This window comes from Humulus lupulus, chromosome 9 (assembly GCF_963169125.1).
Source record: "Humulus lupulus chromosome 9, drHumLupu1.1, whole genome shotgun sequence".
In the NCBI taxonomy this organism is placed as follows: Eukaryota; Viridiplantae; Streptophyta; class Magnoliopsida; order Rosales; family Cannabaceae; genus Humulus; species Humulus lupulus.
The window spans coordinates 51,370,405-51,382,944 of NC_084801.1; positions in this window are offsets into that span (position 1 = coordinate 51,370,405).

Genomic DNA, 12,540 nt, shown 5'->3' on the forward strand with positions numbered 1-12,540 from the left:
AGCCTTTGGGTATTCTCGAGTGGAAGTGGGACGATATTACCATGGATTTTGTAGGAGGTCTGCCCAGGACGGTGGGGCAACATCACTCGGTATGGGTGATAGTAGACAGGTGCACCTATACAGTGGATCAATATGCAGAACTGTATGTGAGGAAGATTGTACGTCTCCATGGGGTTCCAAAATCTATAGGTACGGACCGGGATCCCATATTTTCCTCCAAGTTTTGGGGTGGGCTGCAGAAGGCTATGGAAACTTAGTTGAAGTTTAGTACAACCTTTCATCCTCAGACAGACTGCCAGTCTGAGAGGAAAATTCAGATATTGGAGGACATGCTTAGAGCATGCATGCTAGACTTTGAGGGGTCTTGGAGTAAGTACCTCCCACTGATTGAGTCCTCATACAACAATAGTTATCAATCAACGATTGGAGTAGCTCCATACAAGATGTTGTATGGAAGGAAGTGTAGATCGCACATTCATTGGGATGAGATGGGGGAGAGGAAGTATCTGGGGCCGGAGATATTGGTTTTTATGGATCAAATCAGAGATTATACACAGCGGAACAACAATCAAATTGTTAGTTTAATCCCAAAAGATTTCTAGATCTACTTCTTCACATGCATATATATATTGAATCAAAGACAAGAATAGAAAAATTACCTCGATCCTTCCTTGCTGCTATCTTTTTTTATGGCTAAATCCTTGAGATCTCAAACCAAGATCTTCCAAAATGTTCTCAGCACACAAAGAACGAGTGTGGGCTCGCTATACAAACAATAGGCAAAAACTATTTATCAGATGTTCTCAACACATGAGATCTGATAAAGTTTGGACCTAGGTTTTGTGAAGAACAATGACTTTTGTTTATGTCACTGTTCTCTTTCTCTGAGAGAGATTTCTAGATATTTTTCTATCCCTGAAAAGTTACGTTCTGTAAAACTGATATCCTATATTTAATATATCAAATATATTAAAATATTTGTTATTTTAAACAATTCAAATAACTGATTAGTTATCAGATTTTTTTTTAAATAATAATATTTTAATCATATTCAAATATCTCATTATTTATTTAATATTTAAATAAATAAAATTGTGGAACTAAGAAACTGATCACAGTCTCTTATGTGTGTAGCACAGTGACTGTGCACTGTGCTACACGTGTACCACATGCCAGTGATGGCATGCGATTTTTCCCAATTTTTATTATTATTTAAATACCAAAAATCCCAAAAAATAAATTAATTCAAAATTAATTATATTTTTGTTAAATCAAATAATTAATTAATTCTTAATTAATTAATTACACATAATTAAACAATAATTATGTTTGATACATAGAAAAATATTTTACTTATCACATAAGTCCTTTTTGCCCATTTTTGTATTTACCTTTGTCAGTGATTGTTTGAGCCATTTCAGGGACCATGGACCTATAACATTAAGCTCCAATAAATAAACTAAATAATTAAGCTCTTTAATTATAATAGTTAATTTATTAATTCTGATATTACTCCACTATAAATTTAGAATTGCACACTTTATGTTATAGATATACTTTTACAGAAATCTTTTCTTAAGTCGTCCATTGATATAACCATCTTACAATAGTTCAACCCTCTAATTAATTAGTTCATAAATTAGAATGTAAGAATTACCATTTTACCTTTCTAATTTACTTCTTATTCCTTAAGTACCATTAATTCACTAGTGAATAATTAATCTATAATCTAATTATAGATTTGAGCTCAAAATCATTCAGTTCCAGAATTAACCCTTAAGGGAACTAATATACTATCCGTTAGGAAAGATTAGATTCTATATTGTTGATACATGTTCCCAGCCATCCATGATATTAAATCTCCAAAACAAAAGTCATTAGCCTCATTCTTTGAAGAGACCTTAACGAATGAATCAAAAGATTTAATAAACAGGAACAGGAGTTCATGAACACTCAGGATTTAGGTTGATCTATAAATGATCATCAGTTATGATATGAATTACAAGTCTTTATTGTTAAATGGTTTTTGGATAAAGACTTTAATTCATATCGGTCCATGTCATATATAATCATATTACATAAAGCACCTTTACCGAGATGTCTTTCCACATCAATAATCCGAATCTAAATTATTTGTATCATTATGATACTCAGCAAACTGTACTTACAACTCTAATTGAAGAATTTCATAACTTTAATTTGTTGTTGTTGACTATTTTTATTCATTCATGTGATCTTAATTCTCTCGTACTAATACAAGATCACATCCTTAATAATGAATATGGAATTTTTCTGATATTTACAAAATTATTCAAACAATAATTTAACAATCTAAATATAACAATAATAATAAACCATTGTATTTATTTATTCACAGAAAACACAAATGTCTTTACATGCTTTTAGGACACACTCCTAACAATCTCCCACTTGTACTAAAAGCAAGTGAGGCATTTCTCTCAATCCCATATTACGTACATGACCCTAGAATTGCTTTGCAGGAAGCTTCTTCGTGAATGGCTCTGCCAGGATGTGTTCTGATACGACTTTAGAATGGACACATCTCCACTATGTAAGATTTCTCTGACTAACTGGTATTTGCGCTCTATATGCTTTGCCCTCTTGTGGCCTTTTGGTTCCTTAGAATTAGTCGTTGCGCCACTGTTGTCACAGTAAAGAACAAGTGGTTTCTCCACTTTTGGAACAACTTTCAGATCGGAGTAGAACCTTTTGAATCACTGAGCCTCCTTAGCTGCTTCACAAGCCGCTATATACTCGGCTTCCATGGTGGAGTCTGCAATGCTGGTTTGTTTAATGCTTCTCCAGACAACTGCTCCACCACCAAAAGTGAATACTGACCCATAAGTAGACTTTCTACTATCCCTGTCAGATTGAAAATTTGAGTTAGTATATCCACTAGGTTCGAGGTCACTACCCGAATATACTAGCATATAGTCTCTCATTCTCTTGAGATACATGAGAATATGTTTCACCGTAATCCAGTGTTCCAAACCTAGATTTGATTGATAACGACTGACAATCCCTACTGCATAACATATGTCAGGTCTAGTACATAACATTGCATACATTAGGCTCCCTACTGCTGATGCATAGAGATACTTTCTCATGTCCTCTTGCTCTTGTGGTGTCTTTGGACACTGATCTTTGCAAAGAGTAATTCCATGTCTGGTCAGCAATTGACCCTTTTTGGAATTCTCCATAGAGAATCTTTCAAGCACTTTATCAATATAATTTGCTTGTGAAAGCGCTAGGAGTTTGTTCTTTCTATCTCTTAGAATTTTAATGCCTAGAACATAGCTCGCTTCTCCCAAATCTTTCATTTGGAATTTGCCAACCAACAATTTCTTTACATTTGATAATGTCTCTACACCATTTCCAATGAGTAGGATATCATCAACATAAAGAACTAAGAAAACCACAATTTTTCCTTTGATGTATTTATAAACACATGCTTCGTTAGCATTTTTTTCGAAACCATATGTTTTAATAGTTTCATCAAATGTTAAGTTCCAAGATCTTGATGCTTGTTTCAATCCATATATGGATTTCAACAATTTGCATACCTTTTGATCTTGATCCTTCTTTATAAACCCTTCTGGTTGTTCCATATAAATGGTTTCATCAAGGTGCCCATTCAGAAAAGCTGTCTTGACGTCCATTTGCCATATCTCATAATTATAGATGGCAGCTATGGATAAGAGTATGCGAATGGACTTAAGCATGGCCACAGGAGAAAATGTTTCTTCATAGTCCACACCCTCTCTCTGTGTGTAGCCTTTGACCACAAGCCTTGCTTTATAGGTCTCTACCTTTCCATCTGCACCCCTTTTCTTCTTGTAGATCCATTTGCATCCAATGGCATTAACATTGTCAGGCAGATCGTTCCCAGACTGAATTGGAATACATTGATTCCATTTCTAGATTCATGGCATCTTGCCACTTATCAACATCAGGGTCTTCCATTGCTTCTTTAAAAGTCAATGGATCATCCTTTTTAGTATCTGATACAAGAACGTGTGCCTCATGTTCGTAGCGAATAGTTTGTCTCACAATCCTCCCACTATGACGTTGCACTAGTTTTTCCTTTTCAGGAAATGTGCTTTCTTTGGTTGTTTTGTCATTAACTGATGAAGAAAATGGAGATGAAATATTATCTGTCATTAGTTCCTCTAAAACTACTTTGCTCCGAGGTTTAAAATCATTCATTGTAACGCCCTGGATAGCCAAGACCGCTACACTGTGTATTTATAAAGGTGTGAGACTTGCTAATTGTTGACGGTAAGAACTCGTCAACGATTGATGGTTAGAAAACTTCAATCTCTATACTATAAGAAGCTACGAATTAGATAGAAAGAACTCTAAACAACAGGAGAAAACTCAGGCGAGCATGAGAACCAGAAGCATATATTTCATAAGTCTCGTTTTTACATTCAGTTTCCCAACCCCTTAGCCTGAGGGGTTGGAGCCTATTTATAGGGGAGGCTCTATTGGCCCAGGATACAAACAAGTCCCACACCACTGGGACGTACATAGGTACTCTGATAAAGTAGTGGCTCAGGGCGTAGTGGTGTCTACCCTGATGGTGTCAGAGTCGTGGCCTTGGACATTGTACTGTCGGCTCTGGCGCATGGTCGAGGGTGTCCCAGTGGTCTCACCACTCTTCGTACAGGTCCGTACCGCCACTACTCCTCAGACGCAGATCATAGGGTCGTGCCTCTGTTCTCTCCATAACCGTACACCCCGTGTCAGCGCACGTGTTCCGTACTCGGTTGTCCTCATCAATTCCCGTTCAATGCTCCATGTTCGTTAGACATGTCAACAAGATTCCCCCAAGTGATCTCGTGCCTATGCCAAGGAGGCTTCAACCTATGCATGTCCTGAGAAGTCAAGGTGTCAAGGGTCAGGGCCGGCTTATGCGGGTCACATGGACACGAGACTCGCAGCAAGGACGCCGTGGCAAGGCCACACCCTCGCGTAGCGAGGGTACCTCGCGTAGCGAGGCTAGTCCTTTTCCTCCAGGCGTAGGCATGGCTCAGGACACGGGCATCGTAACAAGGCAGCACCCTCGCATAGCGAGGGTCCCTCGCATAGCGAGGCTGCCTTTCCTTCCCCCGGGTGCAGCATCGCGAGGCTAGGGGCATGGATGCCACCACGAAGCCTCACCCTCGCATAACGAGGGTGCCTCGTGTAGCGAGGCTGACCTTCTTCTCCTGAGTGTAGACGAGGCTTGATGCCTGCTGGAATGGGGCGCACGCGGATGACCAGCTGGGGACCCTCGCATAGCGAGGGTGAAGTTTGGATTGGCAAGTGGCCGAAGTCCCTCGCCTAGTGAGGGTGACTCTCTTACCCCAACTCCCTCACCATCGTGTGATGCCCTTTCAGGATGTCTCGTAGTATAGAGCTTCACTCGTGAATAGAATTCACAAGGAAAAAATTCCACATTTACACTTCCCCCCGAGTCTATAAGTACACTTTTAAGTGTGTTTGTAGACTCTCTCTATTTTTCTTGCTTGACACGCACGGCCAGCCTTGGGGGACTTAGCCTTAGAAATTTTTCCAACGTCGCTCGAAGAAGCCCGAAGTGTGGCTTGGAGTTGTGTTTCTTCTTAGTGTTTGAAGAAACACAATAGCCACCTAATACTTGGGGGCTCCACGTAAGTTCCTAAGGTTGCGTAAGGACTAATCATCCTCAATCGCAGAACCCAAGTTTCGAAGCCACTTGTCCACACCAAGATCTGCGTAGCCTAGTGGCATGCTCTCCAACTTATTTTCACGAGTTCAAGGGTTCTATCCTCCTCCAAAGCTCTTGAGGTGCTCTAGTAGATCCCTTTTATTGCTGTTGTTCGTGGATCACATATTTTTCTTTGATCTGATGGCGATAATCTTTCCAGTGCACCTTGATTATACTTGTAAGGACACATTAACCCGTTGGGCTGTTGGGGTCCTTTTATATTCATTGCGCGCGCTTGTTATTTTTTGCGAGAAGCGTCCTTCTCGTCCTTATACATAGTACTATTTTTTCCAAGGGTCACTTGTAAGACCCTTTTTGGCTAGCCGGCTTAATGGCCGATCTAGACTTATTGGGCGATTCCCTCCTTACGGCCTCACCTCTTGGGGTGTCGGCCTTTAGTTAGAGGTCATTATTTTAGACCGTTCCTTTGATATTCATAAGGGTAGCTAATCCTTTTGAATATAAGAGAGATTTTTTTTTTTTTTTTTTTTTTTGCTCATGCCTCCTGTCCTACCCCCCAAGTGCTTGGTGAGATTTAATTCAGCAGGCAGTTCGGTTGATGCTCGCATGAAAAAGAAAAAATCACATGTGAAGTTGTGAACATTTTCATTTATAGTAATCAAATTACAACGACATGCATATAGAGGGCTTACATTTACTTGGGGGTTATGTAGGTAACCTCTTTGATTCTCGTCTACTGAGATAGCCTATCCTGCGACAAACTAAACACAGCTACTGCCTGTGTTGGGAGTGGAAGTCTTACTGGTAGTATTTCCTCAGGTATTCCGCGTTCCATGCTCGGGGTATGATGGTGTCGTCCATGCGCGCCAACTTGTAAGTGTTCGGGGGTATGCACTGAGCCACCTGATAGGGCCCCTCCCAATTCGCCCCCAGCACTTCTGCACCTGGGTCTCATGTGTTTGGGAGTACTTTCCTTAGCACAAGGTCACCCACTCTGAAAGTTCTCTCTCGCACCCTCGAATTGTAGTACCTTGCGGTGCGCTGCTGGTATACCGCCACCCTCATTTGGGCTTTTTCTCTCTTCTCCTCCAGCATGTCTAAGCTTTCGGCCAGGGCTACATGGTTGGCTTCGTCTCCATACGCCTGTACCCTGTGGGACTCGACTCGCATCTCGACTGGGAGCACGGCCTCGCACCCATAGGCCAGGGAGAAAGGGGACTCCCCAGTAGTCGTGCGTGGGGTGGTTCTGTAGGCCCACAGCACATTTGGTAGCTCATCTGCCCAGGCTCCCTTCATCTTTTCCAGCTTTGTCTTTAGGTTCTTCTTAAGGACCCTGTTGATGGCCTCCACTTGCCCATTGGCCTGGGCGTGCACAATCGCGGAATAGCTCCTCCTTATGCCTCTTTCCTTACAATATTCATCGAAAGCTCCTCCCTCGAACTGGGTACCATTGTCGGAAATAATCTTGTAAGGTACTCCATATCGACACACAATGAATTTGTTGACGAAAGAGGTGATTTGTTTGGCGGTTATCTTCACAAGGGGTTCCGCTTCTACCCACTTAGTGAAATAATCCACCGCCACTACTGCGTACTTCGCTCCACCCCTCCCTGTAGGAAGAGCGCCGATTAAGTCTATTCCCCAGATAGCGAAGGGCCAGGGGCTGGTCATGCTGGTCAGTTCGCTTGGGGGTTTCCGAGGGTAATTGGCGTGCCTCTGGCATTTGTCGCATTTTGTGGCAAAGTCATGCGCATCTTTCTCCATGGAAGGCCAGTAGTATCCTTGTCTCATGGCCTTCCTAGCCGTGGAGGGTCCGCTCTCGTGGTTGCCGTACTCTCCCTCATGTATCTCCTGTAACACCTTCTAGTTCTTTCTCCATAACAGACAGCTCCCCTCCTTCACTCCTTCCTTCATTCGGCTGGTGGGTGAGCTCTACTATAAAATCTGCCAGCACCTGTCCATTGATGGAGGCCCTTGGAGTGTATACAATATCAAATTGACTTAGTTCGATCGACCATTTCATTAGTCTCCCCAAAGTCTCAGGCTTATGTAAGACCTGTCTCAACGGACTATCTGTTAGGACTTCAATTGTATGTGCATGGAAGTAAGGCCTCAACTTTCTCGAAGCCACCACTAGCGCATAGGCCAACTTTTCGATCTCCGGATACCGACTCTCTGCGTCCACCAAACGCTTGCTGATATAATATATAGGTTGTTGTTGCTTCTTCTCTCCCTTAACCAAAGCTGCGCTGATGGCATGCTCAGACACTGCTAAGTACAGGTATAGCTTCTCGCCCTTCTCTGGCTTTGCCAACAGGGGTGGCTTCCCCAGGTGCTTTTTCAGCTTGACGAATGCTTCCTCGCATCTTTCATCCCAAGCAAACTTTTTGCTCCCTTTGAGGATGTCAAAGAATGGGAGGCACTTGTCAGTGGACCTGGAGATAAACCTGTTAAGGGCCGCTACCCTTCCCGTTAGGCACTGCACCTCCTTTTTATTCTTCGGCGAGCTCATCTCTATTAGTGCCTTTATCTTGTCAGGATTGGCTTCGATGCCCCTGGAATTGACCATGAAGCCCAAGAATTTTCCTGAGGATACCCCGAAGGTGCACTTGACTGGGTTCAACTTCATCCGGTATTTCCTTAGCGTGTCAAACATCTCACCAAGGTCTTTGTTGAGCTCCGTTGCTTCTTTGGTCTTCACTAACATGTCATCCACATACATCTCCATATTCCTTCCTATCTGATTGGCGAACATTTTATTCACCAGCCTCTGATAGGTGGCCCCTGCGTTTTTGAGCCCGAAGGGCATCACCTTGTAACAGTAGAGCCCTTTGTCTATAATGAATGACGTGTGCTCTTCATCTGCCGGGTTCATTGGGATTTGGTTGTATCCTGAGTAGGCGTCCATGAAACTTAGTAACTCATGTCCTGCTGTCGCGTCTACTAGCTGATCTATCCTGGGAAGTGGGAAGCTGTCCTTAGGACAAGCTTTATTCAAGTTCGTGAAATCGACGCAAGTTCTCCACTTCCCATTTGGCTTCGGCACGAGTACTGGGTTTGATACCCACACAGGGTAGAAAGACTCGCGGATGAACCCGTTGGCCTTCAACTTGTTGACCTCTTCCTTTAATGCTGCGTATCTCGTTGGGTCTAGCGCCCGCCTCTTTTGCCTGACGGGCCTTGCTTCTGGGGAGATGTTCAGGTGGTGGCACATCACACTGGGGTCTATGCCCACCATGTCCTCATGACTCCATGCAAACACGTCTAGATTATCTTTCAAAAATTTCATCAATTCCTCCTTCACGTCACCTTGCAGGCTCCTCCCTATCTTCAATTTCCTTAAGGGTTCTTCCGTCACTGTAACCTCCTCTACTTCTTCCACTGGTGCTGCTCTTGACTCATCCACGACCCGAGGGTCCAGCTCCTGTGGACCCCCTGTGGGCGTACATAGCGCCTCATGTATCACCATGGCCATTGGCTCACGCGGCTTTACAGGCTTGCGGAGTGAGGTGTTGTAACACTCCCTCGCCTCCTTCTGTTCTCCCTTCATACTTGCGACCCCTCCTGGAGTCGGGAATTTGACAACCAAGTGATATATTGAAGTTATGGCTTTCAACTCTTTCAGGGAGGGTCTCCCCAATACCGCGTTGAAAGCTGATGCACAATCTACTACAACAAAGTTAGACATGACTGTAGTTTGTCGGGGTTGCTCCCCCATGGTAAGTGTCAGTTCGATCATTCCAAGGGGTTGTACTGAGTCCCCTGTGAATCCGTATAGGGACGACTGGCAGGGCTTCAGATGACGAATGCCCAGTCCCATCTTTTCCAAAGCAGGGCGATATAGGATGTCCACTGAGCTCCCGTTGTCCACTAGGACTCGATGCACACGCATGTTCGCCAATTGAACTGTCAACACCAGTGGATCATTGTGGGGAAAGTATACCCCCCGTGCGTCCTCCTCAGTGAAGGTGATCGAATCGTTTTCTCCCTTGAAGCTTTTCGGGGGTCGTTGTTCCAAACTCATGACACAGGGTGGTGGACTTCGCCTGGCTTCTCTAGCATACCGATCTCGTCCTCTGCGGGAGTCCCCTCCAAACCCCGGACCTCCGAAAATAGTTCCCACTTCTCCCCGGGTCTCTGGAGCATCTCTTTGCGTCTTAGATATCACTGGCTCATCCTCCGACTTCGGCCTTTCTCTCCTAGGGGTGTTACTGGTGGAGTGCCTGGTCCTCCCGTCGCCTACTGGGACAGTGGTTTCCCGACCCTTCTCTTCCCTATTGGGCAGGGTCACATTCGACTTTCCTTGCACCAGGCCATTTAGCACCCCCCGCATGTTCTCCAAGGTAGTCTCCAGTCTTTGGTTTTTACGGTGCAGTTCATGAATCTCCTCTTCATAGAAACGAGATTTAGAATTCGAGCTCACGGAATGGACCCGGGGTTGCTTATCATGTCTACTCGTCGAGGGGCCCGGGTCTTGCCGGCCGGAGTTCGGTATCTGTAGCGATTTAGGGGGAGGGAACTCGTTGGCCTTCCCGAGTGGTACAGTAGTTGTCCTTGGAGGATTCTCACCAGGCGGGGAGGCCGGTGACGAGGCCTCCCCGTCATTATCGTGAACCTCAGGGTCCCTTGGGAGCTCTGCGTCTCGGGGTGGAGGTGGATCCATCATGGAGGCCTTCAGTTGGACTCCGGTAAGGTGGACCTCCACCTCTCGAGGCTCCCTGAGTTGCTTCGAACGTCTTGACATTTCTCCTTGCCGGAAGTAATGGAAGAACAGTAGCTTGGTGCTTACGTTCCCACAGACGGCGCCAAACTGTTGACGGTAAGAACTCGTCAACGATTGATGGTTAGAAAACTTCAATCTCTATACTATAAGAAGCTACGAATTAGATAGAAAGAACTCTAAACAACAGGAGAAAACTCAGGCGAGCATGAGAACCAGAAGCATATATTTCATAAGTCTCGTTTTTACATTCAGTTTTCCAACCCCTTAGCCTGAGGGGTTGGAGCCTATTTATAGGGGAGGCTCTATTGGCCCAGGATACAAACAAGTCCCACACCACTGGGACGTACATAGGTACTCTGATAAAGTAGTGGCTCAGGGCGTAGTGGTGTCTACCCTGATGGTGTCAGAGTCGTGGCCTTGGACATTGTACTGTCGGCTCTGGCGCATGGTCGAGGGTGTCCCAGTGGTCTCACCACTCTTCGTACAGGTCCGTACCGCCACTACTCCTCAGACGCAGATCATAGGGTCGTGCCTCTGTTCTCTCCAAAACCGTACACCCCGTGTCAGCGCACGTGTTCCGTACTCGGTTGTTCTCATCAATTCCCGTTCAATGCTCCATGTTCGTTAGACATGTCAACAAGATTCCCCCAAGTGATCTCGTGCCTATGCCAAGGAGGCTTCAACCTATGCATGTCCTGAGAAGTCAAGGTGTCAAGGGTCAGGGCCGGCTTATGCGGGTCACATGGACACGAGACTCGCAGCAAGGACGCCGTGGCAAGGCCACACCCTCGCATAGCGAGGGTACCTCGCGTAGCGAGGGTACCTCGCGTAGCGAGGCTAGTCCTTTTCCTCCAGGCGTAGGCATGGCTCAGGACACGGGCATCGTAACAAGGCAGCACCCTCGCATAGCGAGGGTCCCTCGCATAGCGAGGCTGCCTTTCCTTCCCCCGGGTGCAGCATCGCGAGGCTAGGGGCATGGATGCCACCACAAAGCCTCACCCTCGCATAACGAGGGTGCCTCGTGTAGCGAGGCTGACCTTCTTCTCCTGAGTGTAGACGAGGCTTGATGCCTGCTGGAATGGGGCGCACGCGGATGACCAGCTGGGGACCCTCGCATAGCGAGGGTGAAGTTTGGATTGGCAAGTGGCCGAAGTCCCTCGCCTAGTGAGGGTGACTCTCTTACCCCAACTCCCTCACCATCGTGTGATGCCCTTTCAGGATGTCTCGTAGTATAGAGCTTCACTCGTGAATAGAATTCACAAGGAAAAAATTCCACATTTACACTAATCAAGTCATTTAATCAAAACATGTCCTTAGCTAAAGAGTTCTAGGGCTAAAAGACATTTTGGCCTCAAAAGATACATTTTATAAGTTATAAATAGTTTACAGAAGGGATCCCCAAATATTTGCAATGTTTAAAAGTTGGTTTACAAAATTCAACAGTTAAGAATAAACATTAGCCATACTAAGACAAAATACAAGGTTCTGGTCCTCTCGTCCCTGTAATCTCCTCAACCGTGGCGGTTGAGCGGCCTGACATGTACATTCACCCTACAGAGCTCTCCAATTAAGGTTGATCGATCTTTCCCTTGCCTTTACCTGCACCACGCAACACCCCTGAGCCAAGGCCCAGCAAGAAAACAACATACACAACAATATTATCAAACAGACATTCCAATAAGCATGTTAAGATATTCCATCCATAGCATATAAGCACTCTTCAAGGTACAAGTAACCTCATCTATACTCAGATTATTCAACAATCTCATTAATCACATTCATAGCCAAATATAATAGTCAATTAACACAAATACTAGGGTCGACACCTTAGGTTGCACCCTCTGTTTAACCCACTGACTCCGGCCCGCTTAAACCGATCTCAGTGCATAATAAGCTGTCCTCGGATACCAGTGTCTGAGCCGTGCCAATTGCACAAGTTAACCGTGGCACGCTTAGGCCGTTGGTTTACAATTTACATGGCATAATACCATTCTTTCAATCATATATATCAGGGAGCCCTTAGTCCCGTTCAAATATTCAACCGGGTGTAGTTTTCTTACCTTTAGCTTCTAGATGAATTAGCTACGGGCGATACTCCTTGAGC